Here is a 24,475-nt window from a genome sequence, read left to right on the forward strand (position 1 = left end):
TATGGACTTAAGCTCCTATATAACTGACAGCGTAGGACAATCAGGGCCCGAATGATGACACAAAATGACCTTCAATTATGCGGAGAACACAAAGTATGAACAAGAGTCCCAAAATAACAGTAAACTAAGGTCCATATAAGAGAACTTTAGAGGCATACTACCGTCCTTAACAAATAATCCCTCAAACTACTATAACTATACTAGTCATTTTTATATTTTTGTTTTTAATCACTCAGTTTTCAAAAACGTTTACCATAAAAAATATATTTTTCTTTAATGTTGAATTTTGGAACAACATCTTAAGGATAGTTAAGAACCTACATGCCGTTTATAATCTAACATTCGTATGGCCCAAGTCAAATGACAGAGTCTTTCAACTATGCCAACCTTTTCTGATACTAACCACTAGTTACAAATAGTATCCTCGTCCTGCCCGCGTAACCAAGTTGCAGACAGGACTTTAACTCAAGACTTGAATGTCCTTCCCCTGCTTGCTAGCCTAATGCTCGTCCTTATTCGACCTCCGTTCTCCTCAAACAGAGCGAGTCCCGCCGCCCGTCCCTGAGGGAGAATAATCATCTCCATGACAAGGTATTCTATCCCTTTTCTTTTCAGAAACTATGATCGCACAATGCGTACAGATAAGATCTGATGTAAACGCTTGCTATACAGTATTAATTTAACCCTTACCTGTGCACGCGGTGTGAAAATTACCATCACACGTCTGTAAACTTTTTTGAGCCATTAGCACCGCATGACTACCAGAGTAGCCCCAAGAGCTTAAAGAATGAAAAGTAAGCAACAACCGCCCATAGGGAGAATAATCATCTCTATGCCAAGGTTCTCTGTCTCGTCATCACAAAGGGCACCCTTTTCAGAACTTACGATCGCACGATATGTACTGCAAAGATCTAATGTAAATGCTATCTAGACATTTATTTAACCCGTACCTGCGCACATAGTGTAAATATTACCAACACACGTCTGTACATGTTTTTTCTGCTATAAGCACTGCGCACAAATGCGCACAAACGCGACTACCAGAATAGCTTAAAGAATGAAGAGTAAGGCACTTCGACAAAATTGTCCTGTTCCTTACTCCTATTCACACCGATAGAAGATAGCCATTTAAACTACAGAACATTTTAGTTCCTGTTTTTAAGAAAAACGACATTTTTAATACCTACATCCACAGCAGATATGAGACATTGTCACTAGCACTGCGCATAGTACGTGTTCCCAACCCAGCACTTGCTTCTACACTAGATATTATTAACTACATAGCTTATTAGGTTCCACGCAACTGACTACAAACATGTGTAACATCTGAATTCCAGCCTCCCTGTTTTAATGTAAAGTTGTCCAATGTCCAGTAGCACTCAGAGATTTATATACGTAAACAACATCTTTCCAAATTCTTTGAGGAATCAATATATAGATTGTAATGTATGTATGTATGTATTTATAATCTTTTATAGCGCGTATCTGTCACCCCACGGGTATCCTGGCGCTTTGACTGATGAAAATCCTGATAAAACATTCTACTGGAAATTAGGAATTAAGAAGATACAGTCCTAGGAAAAAGATGTGTTTTTAAGATTTTCTTGAAAGAGGCAAGGTCTTGTGTACTTCTCAATTCAAGCGGAAGAGTGTTCCATAATCTGGCTGCCGTAAAGCTGAAAGAACGGCCACCCAGCCGAGCTCTCAAGACTTTAGGCACCACAACAAGATGAGCGGAAGCCGAGCGAAGGGATCTGGACGGAGTGTACCAATGAAACATATTCTGAAGTGGTACTGGGCCGTGTCCGTGGAGGGCCTTAAAAACAATACATACAGATTTAAAATCGATCCGTTGAAGGATCGGTAACCAATGAAGGTCCCTTAATGCCTGGGAAGAGGAGTCATAGCGGCGGCGAGCAAGTGCCAATTTGGCTGCAAGATTTTGCACCCGTTGTAATTTTCCTATCAGGGTGGCTGGTGCTCCAAGAAATAGGGCATTGCAATAATCCAAACGGCTTACAATAATGCTCCTTACCACTTCAGGCCTACTGTCCTTAGGAAGCATCGGGAGAACCTTTCTCAACATGCGAAGCAGTCCCATGCAAGTGCTTACTGTTTTATTAACCGCTGCATCCAGTTGAAGATTGGACCCAAACATCACTCCCAAATTACGGACCGAGGTGGTAGGCCCAATCGTACTTTGGAAGGAAGGTGGCCAGAAGTCCGGTGGAAGAGGTCTAGGGATGCGATCAGTGGTGCAGTGTAAGACTTCAGTCTTGGAGCTGTTAAACTGCAGCGAATTCTGGTTCAGCCAGTCCGCAGTTGCGAGCATACAGCGGTGGAAGGTGTCAAGAGTCACTGCTTCCTTGCCCTCAAGTGAGAAGACAAGTTGAGTGTCGTCTGCGTAGTTCGTCACCGCTATGCCAAAGGATCTGATCAGCGCAACTAGGGGCCGCAGGTACAGGTATCTGCTGTTGTTTTGTCTACACTGTCTTTTTCACTCCAAGTTATAGACAAAAGATGCATCTATAACTCACAGAAGAAGATGAGCGAGTGGGCTCATCGATGAAGAAGGGTAAGTGAACTACTTACTCTCAACTCGCTACTGCGAGGTAGCTTGTTACAACTTGGTCCTGAAGAAGGCCCAGAGACCTGTGTAGGGGCACCAAGGGGCTGAAAAATGTCGAACAGTCATGACCTTCACTAGGTGCTGTGGAACAGTAACTCTTCCACCTAGCACCAACTACTCTTTTAACCGTACCCCGTCCTTGAGAAACTAAAGAACACACTGAGGATCGGAGGTAATTTTAACCACACTCCAAACACACCCTTGCACTTTCCAATCACAACTGTTGAAAAAACCAGATGGTCTCCCTCCAGGTGGAGGAAAGCATATCACTTGGAGAACCGAACACTCAAGTGAATGAAAAAGACCCAATGATGATGCTTTTCACTTAACCAACAGGGCGGAGAACCAAGATATACCGCACTGTGTGTTTGATGTGAATGAGGGTCTTTACACGAGGAGAACCCAAGAACCTGGCAATACAAAGGACATGTGATTCATTCTCCTTTGATATCTAATATACATGACAGAAGCCAAATGAATCTCTGCTTCTCCCTCCCTCTCTTGATTTAAGGTACTAATGGTGTTACATTTAACACACAAAAGGTGATGGGAAGAATGCCTGCAATAAGTCTAACCCATGGCAATCGCCCGGCAGTATTCCAACCCATTGTTCTTTTGCCCATCATGCAACCTCAGATCATACCCAGCCATATGCAAATCAGTCTTAGTCTTGCTGTAATGGATGTATGATAGTACTACGCGATCATTTTGATCACGGTACTTTACATCGCAGATTTTACAACGCAAGTCGTTACAACGACTTGCGTTGGAGGGCGCGGATTGTGGATTTTTATAATTTTATATTCCAACACCAGTCCAAGTAACAGTAGGGAAGGTGTTGGAATATAAAATTACAATATTCCTTAACCAACAGCGCCATCCAGCGCAAGTCGTAGTAACAACTTGCGTTGTAATGGCAGCGTGGTAAAGGTCGTGCGGTGTAAATACCGTGTTGTAAACGACGTTTACCGCTGTAATAGGAACAGTCCAGCCCGAACTGCCAAGCCAGGCCCACCAGAACACAAGCAACCCAAGATTGGTTTTGGCCTTATTGGGCCTCTTCAGTCGAGTCTAGCATGGTTCCAGTTGCACAGTGAGCAAAGGACCCTTGCCTGGGCATACCCTTGGCTACTAAGGGTGCTACATCTAACACAAATAAAGTTGATGTGAGGAATGCAATACGTCTAACCACTAACAATTGCTTGGGGCAGCATCCCAATCCATTCTTCTTTTGCCCATCATGCAACCTCAGATTATACCCACCCATATGTAAATCAGTCTTGGTCCTGCTCCAATAGGAACAGTTCACCTGAACTGGTTTGACAGTTTGGGCTGGACTGTTCCCATTAGAGCAGGGTCCAGGCTGATTTGCAGATTGGTCGGTCATGAGCGTTGCTCACTGTGCTATCGAGCAATCATCACTGAACGTTATCACTTCTAAATTTGAGGTGTACAACAACCTCACGCAACCTGAGACCTGGTACTTAATAACTGCCCAATATTCCCGCAGCTTTTTTTTAGCAACCAAACTATCTTTGTCACTACAGCAGTGCATGCGACTCCATGCCCTTTGCTCTATGATCTTAGTCTGCCCTTCTTCTAGTTAGATGTCACCTAAAGACTTTTTGTTTTCCATCTTAACGCATCCTTCAGCCCTATCAGTAGTAGCTGCTACTGGACACAGGTGGTAGGGTGGGTTGATCAATAATAAAAAAACACTTACCTTGGAATGGCTGGCCGGCCGCCGCCTCCGCTGCCTCCTCTTCCTTCTTCCTATCTGCAGTCCGGCAGCAGCAGGAAGCACTCAGCACATATGCTCCCCTGAGCCAATCACAACACTACAATGCAGCTTTCTGATCGGTCTGAGCTCTGTGGATCGGCGCTCAGACTGAAACAGGGAGCCTGTGCATGTTCCACACCAGGCTGTGTAATGCAGCCTGGTAGGAACATGCAAAGTGCACATGAATTGTTTGGTGGGCCCAAGAGGGCCGGTCAAACAGTTCATGCGCACTTTGGGAGTGCACACCACTCCTCCCCTTCTCTGGCCAGCCCAGCCCCGTCCTCCATTGCACACAGGCCGCTAAATGCATGCAATCGGATAAATAAAATGACAATAACAATACATTATTGTCATTTTATTTTTCCGTTTTCCGCAGTGGGGCAACACTCCTCTGCCTTAGCGGAGGAGCCGCCACTGGACTCTATAGAGATGAAACCAGATTCCTCAGTTCCAAGAAACTACAATGTATGTGCACTTAACAAATACCAATTAACATAACAACACTATTGCTATTGCTGTTGCAAAGTTTGTAAAAAGGGTTCATGGAATACTTTAATATTAGTGTTAATTGTAGCTATATGTCAAGCATCAAGCTACTGGTCAGTGCAGTTCCCACTGATTAACAGATTCAGAAAGTTCAGAGTGTATTTAGAAGGAAACCGCGTGTATTACACTATATTACAAGGCAATGGAAACTGGGGGAAATGGTTCTATGGCTGCTGGGTCGCTGAGAGATAGAGGTAGAACGGGGTTTGGTAGGGGTTCGGGCCACACTATTACATCCAGGTCAATATAAGAAGTGTGAGCAAGAAGGAATAGTGTCTTACAACATTATCATTATAAGGCTCCAACTTTTCGCTTCGGTTTCCACCTGGTCTCCTTCACATTTGTTTTGTTTTCCTCTTTCGGACCCTCACGTATGCCACTCGAATTCCCCCTTCTTGCCTATTCTGATTAGTCCTATGTTTGTTTCTTGGGCCTGCAGACGTCCGTAGCGGGTCCCAGGGTAACTCGAGGTTACTTATTGCCCTTCTATTGGAGAAGCCGGTAAGAGTCTGTGAATGCATTTACTTTAATATTTAACTGTGTAGTTATGCAATAATATATCGTGTATAACTTAATATTTCTCTCCTTACAACCATTAGCCATTACCAGCACCAACTGCTAAAACCGGATTGGAGTCACGTCGCTGCCATCCTTGTTGTGCTGGAATGAGCCGCATCTTGTGACGCATCTGGTGTTTGTTGATGTTGTGCGGAGCAATTGTTTCCCTCTTTTCTTCCATACTTATTGCCTCTCTTCACCATGTGATACAGTCCAGAGAGTCAGTTCCCTGTAATCTCATGTTTTGCTCTTGAGAAGGTTTGGCATATATATATATATTTAAGTACAGTCACCCTCGCCTTTGTTCCTGTTAACTTCTGGAACTCTAATAATTGTTATTTGTATTGTTTCAGTGAGCTAATAGTCTAATAATAATAATCATAATAGAGAATCGCAAATTGAGAATGCAATTTCAAGATTGCAAGGATGTCAATAGTACACCCTGTTGCACCCCTGAAATAAGCATGTGTGCACATGTGGCGCAAGTACATGCCCTAAGGGCATGTATGTTCACCACATGGTACTTTGAAAAATGCAAAAAAAAATCATTTTTCAAAGAAATCGCAAATTACCACCAACCTGAAGTTGGTGGTAATTTGCAATTCCTTAAGCCAAAATCGCACAACTTGTGTGCTTCCTACGTTGCATTTAAGGAATCGCAAGTTGGGATTCCTTAAATGCATTAGCAAAATAGGGAATCGCAAATGTTGCGATTCCTTATTTTGCGATGGGTTTTTGTGTGCTACATTGCACACTGCCTAAATTGCTATTATAACCGCTGAAATTCTGCAAATTTCAGAGTTTGCGATACCAATTTGGCTTCATACAACAGGCCCAAATGTACAAAATGTGAATTGCGATTCGGTATTGAAAGGGGCGTGTTTTGGACATCCTTTCCAAATATCAAATCCATATGGTATGTATTACTGTTTTGCAACCGAATTCTAGTCGCAACTTTCTACTGGTTAACAGAATTAGAAAGTGAATGCAGCGTGTATAATGCAATACCACAAGGCCAAGAAAACCGAGGAAGATTGGCTTATGGCTGCTGGGACATAGTTGCATGGCGGGTTTTGATTGATAAATAGCACGCTGAAAAATGACATTGACCCAGCCATATGCAAATTATTCTTGACCCAGCTACAATAGGAACCGTCCAGCCTGAACTGGTAACCAAGCTACACCCGACTATAGAGGCCCAATCAGACCAAACCTGTCTTGGGTTGTTTGTGTTCCTGTTCAGAGGCTACTTGGCAGTTTGGGTGGGACTGTTCCTATTGGAGCGAGACCACGACTGATTTGCATTCTGCTGGGGATAATCTGAGGTGATAAGGTGGACCAAAATATAATGGGCTGGAGTACTACCCCGAGCGATTGTCAGTGATTAGACTTATTGTCTGTCGTTTCTGTCACCATTTATCGAGGAGTTCCCTATCCATCCCTCTCTCCCACTTCTCAGGGACAGTGCAAACCAATCTTTGAAAATCACTACATAGGAATTACCACAACATTAACTACACTGCAGTGACACTATGCAAGCACAGATATATTGCCACTCACTACATTGACGTACAACTACAAACACCATTAAGTTTAAATTGTACCGCTACAATGAATGGACTATATTAACATACTACTGCATAATTCCCACTACTTCAACCTAGCTTTACATCAACTCCATTGCATTGACTTACCATTACACAGAGTCTGCAACATAAGCATGCCACTACCCAGACATTACTAGATCGTCAGTCACTACAACATAGATTCAACAACATTATTAAACACCTACATACTACTTAAGACCCACATTAATGTTGCCTTCGGGTTAGTCCTGTGTAGTAAGATCCAATAAGGTGACAGCATTAAAAGGAAGTGAAATTTATGAGAAGTTATGAGGTCTATTCCACTGAGAGGCGTGAGAGGATAGAATAGTGCACAAGTCGAGCTCCTTGCATCTTTAGGCCTATATTGTCTATGAGCCCAGCATAATAAAGACATTCTTGAGCACTACAAGCCTCCACCTCTATATTTACTCCTTGCTACACCACATTCACTACTACATCAACATGCCCATATATAAAGACTACAACAACAGCAATACAGAGACTCCACCACATCAGCATCCCACTGCATAGACCATCACGCTGACACTGTTCGGGTAAGGATAAGCATTGCTTAATTTATAAAAGAAAGAGAGTGGGTGCCCGAAGCTCTGCTCAGAGGCCCATGCCTGGAGCAAATAAACATTTACGTGCCGAATACCAATGCTGGTAGTCCTAAATCCACCTCATGCCTCATTACTCTAGTACCAGCCACTCCTTGTCCCTTTATAGCACTCTTTGGGGTTCCTGGTTCGAACCTGTGTGGCTTTGCTGTCTTTCTCTCTCGTGCTCTATCTTTCTGATCGGTGTGTTTAGGGATAAGATAGGGATACGTTTAGAGCAGTTGTGTATCACTGTCCCTGGATTTACTTCACTTTCCCTGCTGTGGACCGATCTGGGAGGTTAGTCCACCATTCCATCTCCCGCAAAGCTCTTACACGGAGACTGGTGGATTATAGTTTGAGTCCAGAACTTGGCTGTCCTTTTCGGTAAGGGGCGCATTTCTGAAAATTTGCCAGGCCCACATATGAGCACGGATTCAGATATTAATTCACTTCTGGCTATGACATAAGCGATTAATAAGATTCAGAAGGAGTTTGAGATGGCTGTCGTAGAGCAAAGCTTTTTGTTTAATACAATGAATCTCTTAGTATTGAACCCACATGCAGAGAGGGTTGAGAATCCCACTATGGTGGTGGCAGAAAATATTGTGGATTCAAATTCCAGGTATGGTTTACCTTGGTTAATAGGCGTCTCCGTTTTGGCATTACCACATAAATGTACAGGAGGGCCTAGAAAAGTTCAATCTTTGCTTGCTCAGTGCAAACTCCTTTTTTAAATCAACCTCATCTGTTCCAAACAGATCCGGCTACGGTTAAATTTATACTCTTTCACTTGTTTTCAGTGGTGGCTCCTCTGCTATGTGGGAGGAGCGTGGTGGCTCCTCCGCTATGTGGGAGGAGCGTCGCACCCCCCCACTGCTTTTAAGCAGTGCAAAGAAGAAGCATAAAATGATAATAACTTTAAGTTATTATCATTTTATGCTTTGTGCTGCTTTCCGGGCGGGTGGATGACCGGGGCTGCTCTGCTCCTGGAGCAGTGCAGGGGAGGAGTGGTTTGTCCTAAGTGCTCAATGACCATTTGGTCGACACTCTCGGGCCACCCAAACCAGTCATGCTCACTTTCCCCTTGCTCCATGCAGGCTGCATTACAGCCTGCGTGTAGAACAAGCCCAGGCACTCATTCCCTGGTTGAGCGTCCACCCAGGACGCTCAAAACCAATCACAACAGTGTTGTGATTTGTCAGGGTAGCCTGGGGGCCTACTAGTCACAAAGCTGCTTTGCAGCGTTGTGATTGGTTAGTGGGGCCTGGCTGTGCTTCCGTCTGGAGAAGAGCAGCAGGGCAGACGCGGGACCCGGCACAATGGTACGTTTATTTTATTTGTAATTTCAACAAAAAAAAAATGCGCGACCCTTTTCATTCTTACGAAAGCCGTGCAGAAATCTATCCTTGTAAGGATTCATGATTCCCCGGCAGCAGGGCATATGGGAATCAAATCATCAAGACTTAGGAGCTAGTACAATGTAATTCTGGTGGCCTTTGGTGCGAAAAGATCTCATATAGATTCTCAAAAGCTGTGCCGTTTGTGCCCAAGCCAAAAGTGAACATTGGAACTCAGGAAGAGTGTTGAAACTGTTATCCATTCCTTCTTGACCATGGGCAAATATTTCTATGGTTTTCGTTGTTGATCTGCCACCATCTCAAGGCTACTCTACAGTCTTGGGTGACTATTTTAATAAGCTGGGAATTGGTTCAGCATTTCTTGACACGGATCGTGTGATTACATGGGCTCCCAGATCTTATCATTCCAGATAGGGAATCCAGTACATAGCTACATTTTGGAGGAACCTGCTACAATATTTGGGTACTGTGAAATACTAGTCAACCAGTAACCACACGCAAACTGATGGACAGACCGAGATACTCAACCAGTCCGTGGAATAATATTTGCAATGTTTTGTAATGGAACATCCTTAGGATTTAGCTTTCTAGGTTCCTTTAGCTGAATTGCCCTATAACAACTGTCTACATAGTGCTTTGGTGTAGACACCTTTCTTTTGCACTTTAAGCTTCATACTAGGAGAAAGTATTCTCAGTGCTTAATTTGCAAAAAAAATAAGTGGCAGGGCCCTAGTCAGGAGGCCACTGCAGCTTGCACCACCCATTGCCCCTGCCAGCGCTGCCAATGACAGCACCAACACAACTACTAACCATCACACTTCTACAAGTGCGACAATTCAGGCTATTCCTGGCACCCAACACTATAAGAATGACTTAGGCAGCAGGAATTAGTGCTTTTTAATGTATATTGAGGGCCACTGGAATTATATGGCAGGGGCGGGTCAAATTATGCCACAGAGTTGAGTAAATTATGCAGCAAGAAAAGAAAAATAATGCTGCACATTTTATAATAATATGAATTAATTATTTTGTAATTTTGAAGCTTTTTAACACTGGATATCAGTTGTGCCTCATTAGTAACAGTTTGACACACAAATATAGCAATAAATTACAGAAAGATAACCAGTCAACCTTTGTAAAGGGCCTTCCACTGTGCGGCATCATGTGTCGCTGCATTTTCACTAACTTTTGAACCCTTTGAGATAGAAAAACATTTTTGTTTTGTTAAAATCTGCAGATTATGCAGCATATGATGGATTATGTGGCAATTTATGCGGAAATCGATACTGCCGCACAATCGCATAATTCCAGTGGCCCTGTGTATATTGAATTAATAAACTACTGTTGTTGGGCTCATTTCTAAATTGGACAGACAGCACCACCTTTTGGCAGATTGTCATAAGTGCTGTGTTGCCAGTTAAGTGCCGTGCTGTGCACCGGAAACCACCAGCTCAAATTAAGCACTGTTATTCATCCTTATCAAATATTATGTTACGGCATTACTCAGCTTTATCAGACGCACAGATCATCTATTGCACATTTTATTATGGACAAAGCAAACTACAAGAGACTTTTTGATCGTCATAGAAGATATGCCCCTTATTGTAAAATGGGGGATCAAGTATGGCTCTTTACCAAACACACCTCCATTCCAGGGCCCCATCCCAAGTTTTCACCCCTATTTGTAGACTCTTCTCAGATCAAACAGTGGGTAGGGGCTTACGCTTTCCACATGGTCTTACTTTGTAGACGAAAGATCCATCCTTTAGTACATGTATCCAAATCAAGGTTACTAGACTAGTACCTTCTTAAGCTCCACCACTGGCTCTTGTAGATCGGTCATGAATATGAGTCTGAGACGTTTTTAGACTCCAGAATACACCGAAAGAGCCTCCAGTATCTTGTAGCTTGGAAGGGGTATCACTTCATACTAGGTACCCCTATAAAGAAAAGAAAGGAAAAGAGGGGAAAATAATCTCAGACGTAGTGTCAGTTTTTCATCAAGGGAAAAACAGGGAAAGAAATTAAAGTGCAAGACTGATTCTGACAGCGCGAGGTATATGAAAAACAGGGAAGGATTAGAGGCCGCGAAGTACTGGCTCTTGGTGGCTGGCTCACAAGAAGACACAGAGGGTTAAGAAAAGACAGTTCCAGGTCAGGGCCAGTAGAAGGAGCACAGCTCCTCCTGTTCACTATAAAAAGGCTAAGAACTAGGAAGATGGTGCCTGGCAGCCTTCCATTTATTGTATGACTCCTGCTTTTGCTTAGTTTGTCCCTGCATAGAGTTTCTTCCATATTTGCAGTTTTGTTCCCTTCCACGCTATGTATTTCACTGTACTCTGGTTGCCTTAACTCTATAATTAAATATTGACATTTTGAGCTTACCAGCTCCTGCATATGTAAGCTTATTACATCTGTTATTGGCGACCTGTGTGGGAGCCACCATGTTCTTATTGGAATCAATCCCATGCGTGCAAATCCACTTTTGGAGCTTCATGGGCGATTCATCAACAGATCTACACTTCTTGTCTGTAAAGTTTCCAGGCACATCTGTGATGAAGTTGTGCCTTTCAATTCGAATCACTTTCTGCTGAACGGCAATTCTATCTCAAGTGAAATGCAAATGAGGATGTGTTCAGACCTCAGTGTGAGGGGAAAAAGTAAGTCACAGAGTAACGGTAAGTGAGCATTATGTTTCGTTCATGCCATGCACTTATCACAATTATTTGGCGGTGCATCTCTGCATAGTGGTGGCACCCCCACCTCCCGGATCCCACAAACTCAGACCACTCAATTTCACCTTTATGGAAGAATTGAGACTTCAGTTTATTAGACAATTTTTAACCTACTAGCAATCCTTCAACCACCATTCCTTTCTTTATCCAATGAGCCTGTGCCTGCCTTCCCATGGCAACAAGCACTATGCCCTATGTTCAGTGTTGGCCAGTCAGCTCAGGTCACCTATTACCTTGGGTATAACCATTCCCTCCTATTCCGGGCAAGTGTCTGCTTCCAGCCCAGCCAGATGACCCTCCCCTTCCGGCGTAACCATAGCATTCCTTTTGGGCAAGCTTCTGCTTCCAACCCAGACGGGTGACCTTTCACTTCTAAGGTAACCAAATTTTTCTTTCCGGGCAAGCATCTGCTTCAAGTCCACCAGATGACCATTCATTTTTCGGGTGTAACTATTCATTTCCCCCTGGCAAGGGTCTGCTTCCAGCCCATGAATGGATTGATATCCTGGATGAAAGTTCCCCCCCTTCTTGCAAGGTGACCCGGTCACCTGTCCACTACTTTGTCTGGGCTGCAGACTCTGCCCTTGGTTGTTTTCTTCCGGTTCAACCTATTAGGCCATTGTGATAACCTGCGAGTACCACCTGGGTCCTGACCATCATCTGTTTGCGGCCTGTTCCCCCTCTGGCCACCTGTCATTTTTCCTTAGGATTGCATTGTAAGACCTTCCATGCCTTGCCAGGAGCTTCCGTGCTGGTCAGGCCCCCCTCAGCCATAGGTGTGCCTCAGTTCTTCAAATCTACATAAACCCATTGCATTCAATGTCATCTTTACGGTCCGTAAAAATCCATCCATCCCAAAATCCGACAGGTGCACCCCATCCAGACTGTAATTATCTTGTTGTAGCAAATTAATTAAACTATGCTGGATCCCACCTAAGCCCGTCCATAGCAAGAATTTGGCCATGAGGCTTTTTAGTCTCCTTCACAACTCTGTACACCCTTTTGATTGACCTCCTGGGAATGACCTCAGACCAAACCACTTCCGTGGCATCCATGGTCAGTGAGGCATTCCTTCATAGTCTGAAACAAGTTTCCCTACCCATAGCGGAGAGATCATTACCACCCAAGTGGATGATCAAAACGTCAGGGTTTCTTGCAAGAGTACGGCATGCCTGAATGACACTTGACAATTCTCTCCATTGCAACCTTGGCTTCTCAAACCATTCCACCCTTGTGCGTTGAAACAGAAATGCTGGAATTCCCCCCATTGCTGCCAGCTCTTTCCACCGCCCTGGATACGCAAGAGTGCCCGTGACCCACACAGGTTGCACTCTATGGAGTAGAACACAAAACACAGACAGGGGGAGTGAAGTATGAGCCCATTGTAATGAGTTTATTACACTTGTCAAACATTCTTTCAGCATACATCATCGCGCCAAAGTCAACATAAAGTCCCTCCACGAAGAGCCATCCTAGTTGGCCATTACTTGGCAGTTGTTTGTGAGTATAATTATTCCCGAACCTATCAGATCCTCATCTCTTTATTTTTTTTTGTTTCAAAACGTTTTTATTGGCATTTATAAGGGAAAGCAATAAAAGTAAACACATCATAATATTTAATGCAGTAATATGCAGACATTACAAGGGGTAAACATCACTTACAATGAAACTTTTACAACGCACTACCATTACAACGCGGTCATTACAACGCAAACTATTACAACGCATTGCGCTGGGGGGCGCTCTAGGATAGGGAATAGGTTAATTTAATTTACTATCCAATAACCTTCCCTAGTGTCCACAGGGACTGGAGTTGGAATAGTAAATTAAACTATTCACTATCCAACACCCAAAAGCGCTATGCGTTGTAATGGTATGCGATGTAAAAACCGCGTTGTAAAGGCAGGCGTTGTAATAGCCTGCGTTGTAACGTCATTCATCCATTACAAGGCAACACAGAAGGAGTGAGAGCGAGAATCCGTGGGCCTCATATTATCACAGTCCGTGTTAGCGTAGCGGGCCTAGGCAGTCCGGTGACATCGCTTTACACATTCCTTTCTTATCATACCAGTGGTAAACGACAGTGGCAGCTGCACAAATCTCTATTACTAGCATCTTAGTGCTCCAATCGTTTAGCAGTGGTGGCATGATGCTGCAGGGCAAAAGTACCGTCTAATAGTTTAGCACTTTTTCTCTAATGAACATGCCTAGACTGAGTTACGATGTCATTAATGTATCCATGTGCTGGAAATTATAAACAATAAAAGATAAAACAAAAACAAAAAAAGGAAAACAAAGACATAACCAAGATGTATAGAAAAAGAAGGGGAAGGGGATAGAGGGAAAGAGGGGGTGTTGTGTAGCAGAGGGTGCGGGGTTGGGGGTGCCTTGGTATATCTTCTGAGTCTTTTCACACCGCTGGAGAACACTACTCTAGCTATAGCAGACATTGCCTCTGACGACATGCCGGGGGGGGGGGGGGGGGGGGGGGGGGTCGAGGGCGTCAGCATTGACCAGTGAGCCGAAAAGGGAGATATCTAAGTCTTGAAGCAATCTGGGGGTATTGTACTGAGTACCTAGTCAGTGGGTTCCAAAACCCTCCGGGTCAGTGGGGTGTACTGCGTCATCAAAAAGCTGTAGGGGGTCTTGGTGGTTGCAGTCTAGCATTTTCTAGTCGTCCCAGGTGTTCCACCAGCGGTTTCCACAGCTTCGTAAATTTGACTTCCCGAAGCTGTAGACGCGCCTTGAGTAACTCCATTGCCACCGTGGCCACAAGCGAGCGAAACATACATTGATGGTTTTACTAACAACGAAACGTCACGGTCAAGCAAAGAGGCAGCTACAAAGCCAATATCAGACACCATCAAAGCAGACAACGTTGGCTGCCAAATTATTTTTACCCCAGAGTACATGACCCAAGGCAGACACAATATCCTAAACAGGAACAATATCCTAAAATTGATGAAAGAAATTAAGGACCTAAGCGCTATCAAATCGTCTGACCTAGACCGGGTTGAATTTTTAACCAGTACTAATGCAACAACGCACGAACAAACAATGACAACATGGAAATCAGCTGCCATAGCGCAATCTATTCTAGGGAAAACGGAGATATTCCAAGCATGGGGCATTCAACTATCACAGCCAATCGCCCCAAGATACCCGCTTCCTTTACAGATAAATAGCGGCATGCAACTTACAAGGAGACCGGAGGACCTTGTCCCAAAAAAAACAGTCTATTCTATATTACATAACGCCAAAGGCAGAAGCGAGTCAGAACTTACGTGCAAAGATCCGGACTTAGTCAAAGCAGGGGAATCGTTAACCACAACTGATTCCTGGAATTGGCTTCCCAGCATACTAAACAATAAACGGTCTAACTGACCGATCCGCCCCGAAAGATACAAAGCAGCAAATAATAACATACTGTCAAGAAGTGTACCTGAATTCCTTTGAATCCGTGGGAGCAGACAGCTGAAAGGAGCTTTCTAAGAAGAGAATTTCCCAATTCCCAAACACCCCTGGACCCAGAGAACTCTAAGCCCAGGAACGAGGGGGAAAGGGGAAGTGGATAAACAAAGAGAGACTGCCACACAAGGTTCCAACATAATTCTGGTTCTCTTACACTCAACTACCCTTCTAATATGTACCTGTTTTGTGTGTGGACATTGCCCCTCTCTGTAAGTTGTATTTAATGTTTTCACAATAGTTTTTCAATGAAGGATTCAGCATTCAGAGGAGCAGCGAATTCCACAAGGTATGTAGATACTCAATACACTGAAGAATAAGGTGGTATAATATTGTATCATTCATACGCATATAAAGTATACCCTACTATACTTGACGTCTTCAATTCTCCTGAATGCTGTCTGCATATGCTGCTAACTGACACAGAGCTTTTGTACAGAGCTTAGTTCAGAAGTTCGAGGAGAATCACTATATACATGAAGCAGTCTTTAATTTTGCCACCATTAATTCACTGGATACAGCGGCAATAGACAGGAGACACTGTGACACCAGAATGAGGAAATAAAGTCTCTAGGACACGAAGCTGCTGAATTCAGGAAATGACGATTTTAACAAGAGATGCTTCTTACCGCCAGCATGAAAGTTCAACTCCAAAGATAAATGATTCTCTTCCTACCGGAAACTCAAATAGGCAAGGAATCTTCTCGGAATCGCTGGAACTCAGGAACGAGTGGGAAACTCACTGTCAAGAAGCGCTGTGAGTTGGGAAATGATAACTGTGAAAACCTCTGAGGGAATTCCAGTTCCGAAGCACTCGGAACGGGGACAGAAGCAGTTCTAAAGACGCGCAACAAAAGACGTGTCCAACCGCCAGAAAATGACTGTTGAAGTGCGCTGCGTGAAACACGCGAGCGCACGAAATGACCGACAGAAACTTTTAGACTAGAACGCCTATGTTCTAGAACGGTGGCACAATCAGGAAGTGTATCAGTGGGATGACTTGCATCTGAATCGCGCTACTCTCTGTCTCCAATTGCAAGCAGAGAGCGAAAACGCGAACCCAGAACTGACCTTATATAAAGGGTTTGAGACAGTGCTACCTGTAACCAACTGGGATCTGACAGTACCCCCCACCAAAGCCCCCTCTCTAGGCTTCAGAGGATGAGTCTTGTGAAATTCTGCTACCAATCGTGGAGCATGAACATTCTTGCTAGGGTCCCACGATCGATCTTCAGGACCGAAACCTTTCCAGTCTACAAGGTAGAACAAACTATTCTTTCTCCATTTTGAGTCCAAAATTCGCTTCACCTCAAACTCTTCTGCAGATTGAACTTGAACTGGAGCTGGAGGAAGGGAACGTCTGAGATTAGGTGGATTTCGTTTAATTAAGGAAACATGAAAAGTGGGATGATTTTTCATGGACTTGGGAAGAGCCAACTGAACACTGACTGGATTTACCATTCTCACCACTGGATAGGGACCCACAAATCGAGGCTGAAACTTCCTGTTCCCAACCAACCGCATATAACGGGTGGAAACCCAAACCAGATCCCCTACCTCAAAAATTGGACTCTCCTTACATTTCTTGTCTGCCTACATCTTATAATCTGACTTTGCTTTTGAGAGATTAGCTGAAGCTGACTGAAAGGTCTTATGCAAATTTTGAATCACCTCCTCTGCCGCTGGGACCTCAACCTCTACTCTACCCACTAACATTTTGGGATGTCTACCAGAATTAAGGAAGAATGGGGAGTAACCAGTAGCAGAATGGACAGAATTATTATAAGCAAACTCTGCTGTACTCAATAGAGAGGGCCACTCTCCCTCTTGATCCATCAAATACATGCGAAGATACTGCTCCAAATCCTGATTAACTCTCTCCGTCTGTCCATCCGTCTCCGGATGGAAACTGGTGGACAAACGAGAGTCGACTCCTAATCCCTTCAAGAAAGACCTCCAAAATCGAGAAACAAACTGTGATCCTCGATCGGAAATAACTATCTTTGGAATTCCATGCAAACGAACAATATGCTGGACAAACAAGGTTGCCAATTGAGGAGCTGTGGGTAAACCTTTTAGAGGAATGAAATGACTCATTTTAGAGAACTGGTCCACCACCACCCAAATTACTGAATATCCCTGACTGGATGGTAATTCTACAATAAAATCCATTGAAATGGTATGCCATGGGGAAGGAGCTACGGGCAAGGGCATAAGTAAACCTTGTGGGGCCTGTCTAGAACTCTTCCCCTTCACACACTGCTCACAAGTGGCGATGTGCTGCCTCACCTGCGCGTCCATGCCTGGCCAAAAATATATCCTCTTCACCAAATCAAGGGTCTTAACTGCTCCCTTATGACCTGCCAACGGATGATCATGAAACTGTTGAATGACTTCAGACTGTAACTCTTCAACTGGGACGAACAACTTCCCTTGAAAGTATGGTTTCCCATCCTTAATTTCCCTTTCAGGACCTTCTGATATCCAATTTGTGAATTCACTTCTTTGGAAGGCTTCTCTGACACGCTTTTCCAAATCATCCTCAACTACTGCAGCGACAATCTTCTCTTGTGGAATGATATAGCCCTCTGCCATCTTTTCAGTCACATCACCCAAACTTAAACGCAAAAGGGCATCCGCCTTTCCATTCGCCGCTCCAGGTTTGTATGTCAAAACAAAATCATAATCCGCAAAGAAAAGGGACCATCTCAACTGACGAGGTGAGAGAGTTCTGGCAGATTTTAAGAATTGCAAATTGCGATGGTCAGTGAACACAGTAATCACATGCTTAGCTCAAGCAGATAATGTCTCCAAATCTTGAAAGCCTCTTTTACTGCCAAAAGTTCCTTATCTGCAATTGAGTAATTCATTTCTGCAGTGGATAACTTTTGTGAATGATAGGCCACTGGATGTAACTGACCAGTTTGTTTCTGTCGTTGAGAGAGAATGCCTCCAATAGCCAAGTTTGAAGCATCCGCTTCCACAAAAAATGGTTCCTTCAAGTCTGGGTGCTGCAAAACGGGTGCTGAAACAAAGGCCTCTTTCAACAGTTGAAAGGCTTCTTCAGATTCTTTTCCCCAAACAAAACGTTCGTTCTTCTTCAGTAGACGAGTAATTGGGCTTACTTTCTCAGAGAAATTCTGAATGAACCGCCGATAAAAATTGGCGAATCCCAAAAAACTTTGTATCTCCTTGATGGATTTTGGAGCAGGCCAAGACCTTATTGCTCCCAACTTAGAGTCATCCATGTTGACGCCTTCAGGGGATAGAATAAAGCCCAAAAATTCCACTTTGGCAGAATGGAAAACACATTTTTCCAATTTTACAAACAAATGATGTTTTAACAAACACTCCAAGATGACTCGAACATGCTGAACATGTTCTTCCAGGTTGTTTGAGAAAATGAGAATGTCATCAATATAGACAACGGCAAAGCGATCTAAAAATTCTCGTAGAACATCATTTACAAAATGCTGGAATGCGGCTGGAGCGTTACATAAGCCAAAGGGCACTACCTGATACTCAAACAGCCCCAACCGAGTGCGAAATGCCGTCTTCCACTCCTCTCCCTCAGCCATTCGTGCCAGATGATAAGCTCCCCTCAAGTCCAATTTGGTATAAATACTCGCGCTCTTCACTTGATCAAGGAGCTCGGAAATGAGAGGTAATGGGTAGCGATTCTTTTTTGTGACCTGATTTAAGGCCCGATAGTCTATGCAAGTTCTCAAGGTTCCGTCCTTCTTAGGAATGAAAAAGAGGGGGGAAGACACTGGCGACTGAGAGAGTCGAATGAACCCACTCTCTAGACTCTGCTCAATATATTCCTTAAGATGTTGATTCTCCGGTTCCGATAGACCATAGATGCGACTACACGGTAAGGGTGCCCCTGGCTCCAACTCAATGCGGCAATCATACTCCCTATGAGAAGGTAATTTTCGTGCTTCTTTTTCATTGAAGACTTCCTTTAAATCGAGATAGACCTCAGGAATTTCTGGGACTTCCACAGTGCAGATCATAGGTTGTTGATTTGCCAAACTGGAAGACATGGTCGTCTGAGGATAATCCAATTGAACATGAAAGCAGTGTTCAGTACAAAATTGTGAAGTCCTCTCCACCGTACGTTTAGCCCAATCGATCTGAGGGTTATGCTCCGTGAGCCAGGGCAGAGCCAAAATCATTTGGAACTGCGGAGCGTCAATTAAGTTAAAACTGATGTAACTCCGATGATCACCGGGACCCACCACTGTAATGACCTCAGTATCGAAGACTATAGGGCCACATGATAACTCTGTGCCATCCACTGCTCGCACAGGTTCTGGTTTCAATTTCCTTTCAAACTGGATACCCACCAATTTTGCAAACTGTATGTCGCAGAAGTTTCCAGTTGCGCCGGAATCCAACATCAGAGAAACCTTTTCCTCACGAACTTTCCCAAACTTTATAGTACAGGATAAAATCAAGTGTGGAGCCACCGTTTGCAAATCATTTGCCAAAAGTTGAGGCTTGGGAGTTGTCTCTTGGGCTGCTCCCACCAGTGCAACTCCGTCTACTGGTGCAGCTTGTCTTTTACCCATGAATTGGATTTAGGCTTCTTTGGGCACTCCTTGACAAAATGTCCCAACTGACCACAGTACATACATAGTTTGCCTAAACGTCGCTTTTCTCTCTCCTTCTGAGAGAGAGGACCTCGGACCGTACCAATCTGCATGGGTTCCTCAGCATTAGTTTCACTGTTCTTGAGTGGTTCAGAACGTACTCGATCAAATCGTGGCGGGAAGGGCTTAATGTCTTTACGTTTTTCACTGCGACGTTCTGCTTGCCTTTGATCAATTTGTAGGACTAGATCTATGAGCTCAGAAACATCCGTTGGTCTTTTTGGGATTTGAGCTAAACCATCCTTCAACTCATCCTTTAGACCTCTGTAAAATATAGCCGCTCTCTTCGCGGCTGGCCAGTTAGTTTCTACAATTAACTTGTTGTACTGCGCCAGATAAGCCACGAGCTCCCTGTTACCCTGTTTCAGGTCCAATAACTCGTTATCAGTAGTCTGTGAGATTGTGCGTCGATCAAAAATTCGTAAAAATTCTGCCTTAAAATCTTCAAACTTATACAAAACCGGATCATTAGAGGAGACCAGAGGCATGGACCACGCAGCCGCGTCACCACTAAGATAAGACAACACAAACGCCACTTTTGACTGATCCTCCTTAAACAAAATTGGTTTACAGAGAAAATGCAGCGAGCACTGTGTCAAAAAGATTTGAGCCTTGTGAGGATCTCCTTGGAATCTTTCTGGAGGGGCCAACGGAATAGTTGGGGACATGGCATGGACTACCTGCATAGTTAAAGCTGACGATGACGAGGGAGAAGGTGTAAAGGTTGAAGACTTAAGCCCCCCAAAATTAGGACTGGGACTCACTGAAAGCTCTTCTACTCGCTGCCTTAAATAACTCGCCTCCTGATTGGACTTCCTGACCTCTTCCCTGGTTTCACTAAGCTGTTTTTGTAACTCCTCCAGAATGGATGCCAGAGCCTTAACATCAAAACCTTCTGCCATCATGCTCAGACGGAAAGAAATGTTCGGGCACTTCAATCTGTCAAGAAGTGTACCTGAATTCCTTTGAATCCGTGGGAGCAGACAGCTGGAAGGAGCTTTCTAAGAAGAGAATTTCCCAATTCCCAAACACCCCTGAACCCAGAGAACTCTAAGCCCAGGAACGAGGGGGAAAGGGGAAGTGGATAAACAAAGAGAGACTGCCACACAAGGTTCTTCTATACTTCTTCAGACAGGTAGAATTACGCCTGCAACAGTAAGCAAATCATTACTACAGTTCCAACACAATTCTGGTTCTCTTACACTCAACTACCCTTCTAATATGTACCTGTTTTGTGTGTGGACATTGCCCCTCTCTGTAAGTTGTCTTTAATGTTTTCACAATAGTTTTTTAATGAAGGATTCAGCATTCAGAGGAGCAACGAATTCCACAAGGTATGTAGATACTCAATACACTGAAGAATAAGGTGGTATAATATTGTATCATTCATATGCATATAAAGTATACCCTACTATACTTGACGTCTTCAATTCTCCTGAATGCTGGCTGCATATGCTGCTAACTGACACAGAGCTTTTGTACAGAGCTTAGTTCAGAAGTTCGAGGAGAATCACTATATACATGAAGCAGTCTTTAATTTTGCCACCATTAAGTCACTGGATACAGCGGCAATAGACAGGAGACACTGTGACACCAGAATGAGGAAATAAAGTCTCTAGGACACGAAGCTGCTGAATTCAGGAAATGACGGTTTTAACAAGAGATGCTTCTTACCGCCAGCATGAAAGTTCAACATCAAAGATAAATGATTCTCTTCCTACCGGAAACTCAAATAGGCAAGGAATCTTCTCGGAATCGCTGGAACTCAGGAACGAGTGGGAAACTCACTGTCAAGAAGCGCTGTGAGTTGGGAAATGATAACTGTGAAAACCTCTGAGGGAATTCCAGTTCCGAAGGACTCGGAACGGGGACAGAAGCAGTTCTAAAGACGCGCAACAAAAGACGCGTCCAACCGCCAGAAAATGACTGTTGAAGTGCGCTGCGTGAAACACGCGAGCGCACGAAATGGCCGACAGAAACTTTTAGACTGGAACGCCTATGTTCTAGAACGGTGGCACAATCAGGAAGTGTATCAGTGGGATGACTTGCATCAGAATCGCGCTACTCTCTGTCTCCAATTGCAAGCAGAGAGCGAAAACGCGAACCCAGAACTGACCTTATATAAAGGGTTTGAGACAGTGCTACCTGTAACCAACTGGGATCTGACACATACATATTATCTCATGGAACATAGCTGGCGCAAAAAGACTGCTGGACGACGGTCTTGCCTTGGATGAATGGGACAACGCCGATATAATTGCCCTTCAAGAGACATGGCTGCAGGAAGAAACTGCATTGTCGGGCTATATCCACTACATGGTGCCAGCGAAAAAATTTAAAAACTACGGACGAGCAATCGGCGGCCTATCGGTATATGTGCCTACTGCTCTTAAAATCAAGACAGAACAGCTCCAATCGCCGGATCCAAGTTTACAGCTAATTAAATTCTCAGGCCAGAAAAAGTACGGTCATAAAACAACAATACTGATCAATTATTACACCCAACCAAATCTTCAAGTAAAAAAGACAAAAAACAATTTACTATGCAAGGAAATATTAAATCTTCGAAGCTCTGAACCAACTTGGAGCATCATTCTAACGGGAGATTTTAACTCCAATCTCATTTACACACCAGAGGAAGACGAGATACTAACCTCAGATAACATATTCTGGGACGTCCCCCAGCAGGCAACAGGCGCAACAAAGAGTCGAAAGGACAGCCTAGCTGCTCACTTAGTAACAGACCTAGAGTACCTAGGTATGCGAGTACTGAATGGCAGGACTGTGAAAGACAATCCACCAAAGAAAACGTTCTACGGCCCTGATAGTCAATCTACATTGGATTTTACCATAATAAGTTTTCCATTGATCCCTCCAGTACTCACCTTTTACATCGAATACACAACAATGAGCGATCGTAGCATGCAACATCTGAAACTCAACTTTTTTGCAGATACACTGCAACCGGTGTATTCCCTGGAGGGCCATCTAGGAACAATTAATCAGAAACGAATACACTGGAACAGTTCGAACAAACTGAAATGGACTTCAATAATAAAGGACGCTCTGCAAGAGACAAACAGAGCTACAATGGACAAGATACAAGCCTAGTCTCTTTTTGTTGCGAAATTAAAGTAAAAAATGAAACCAACTAAAATAGCGGCAAAAATTAAGCACCCGACAAAGAAACTGCCCTTGGCACTACAAGAACAAAGAAGGGCCCTACGGAGAAGCCAAAAAAACCTGCAATCAAAAGCGAACGACCCGACCTACTTGAATATTTTTCTTGCCCAAAGAAAATTATATAAAAAAAGGATTTGGGAGCAGAAAAAGAAGGCAAATGACGACTTCTGGATTAATTTACTGGCCAGCTCTAAGTTACAGGACTCGAGTAAATTTTGGAACATAATAAACCAGCTGACAAGGCCACGAAACGCACTGTCCTCGAATATTCAAGAAACGGTATGGTCAACCTTCCAGTCGACAAAATTTGAAGAAAACCAAAGAAATACTCCTGCGCAGATATTGGGACCAGCGGAACCACATTTAAACAGCTGCGAAGAACATTACCACACCAACCGCACAACAATGGCACAAAGGACAACTCCACCTACTGAAGCCACAGACGGCTGGTACACGGCTGATGAGATTATCACCATCATCAGAAAGGGAAAAAGTAATGGAGCGCCGGGCCCGAATGGCATCCCACAAATCGCCTTTAAGGAAGCACCAGACTTTTGGGCCCCACACCTCGAAGAACTTTTTGTTGATGTTCAAAGTTATAACCACATTCCAGAAAGCTGGAAAGGTTCTATCATCACCCCAATACACAAAGGAGGAGACCGAGCTAACCCTTTAAATTATCGCCTAATAACACTCCAGGACATCGAAGCTAAATATTTTGTCTCTCTCCTTTTAAAAGACCTAGTAAATTGGGCAGATGATAAAGCAATAATCCCAATAAACCAAACTGGTTTTAGAGCCGGCATCGGAACGACGTCTAACATATTAACAATAACCATGATAGCAGAAAAATGCCAGCGCTCGAAACAGGACCTGAACCTCTGTTTTATCGACCTGAAGGCGGCCTTTGATAGCGTTGATCGCAAGCTATTATGGGCGAAGCTAAAAGCTTGGTCCATAGGGGAAGGATCACACCTTTCAAGAAAAGTATACACATCAATCGGATTAAAACAGGGTTGCGTATTAGCACAACAGCTGTTTAACCTATTCATTTCAGACCTCTCGTTAAATTTAAACATCTGCAATGCGCACCCACCGAAACTTGGCAATTTTCATCTTACCCATTTGGCTTACGCCGATGACATTGTGCTTATGAGCCTAACTAAAGTGGGCCTGTCCAGACTACTGGCAGTAACGTCAGAATTTTTGACGGCAAATAATCTTGCTCTGAACCTATCTAAGACAAAAACTATGTCAATAACCAACCGTCGCACAGTGCAACTTAACATCTCACTTGAGGGAAAATCACTGGAAAGAGTAACAAACTATAAATACCTAGGATACTACCTCGATG

This window comes from Lissotriton helveticus, chromosome 1_1, assembly GCF_964261635.1.
Source record: "Lissotriton helveticus chromosome 1_1, aLisHel1.1, whole genome shotgun sequence".
NCBI lineage: Eukaryota > Metazoa > Chordata > Amphibia > Caudata > Salamandridae > Lissotriton > Lissotriton helveticus.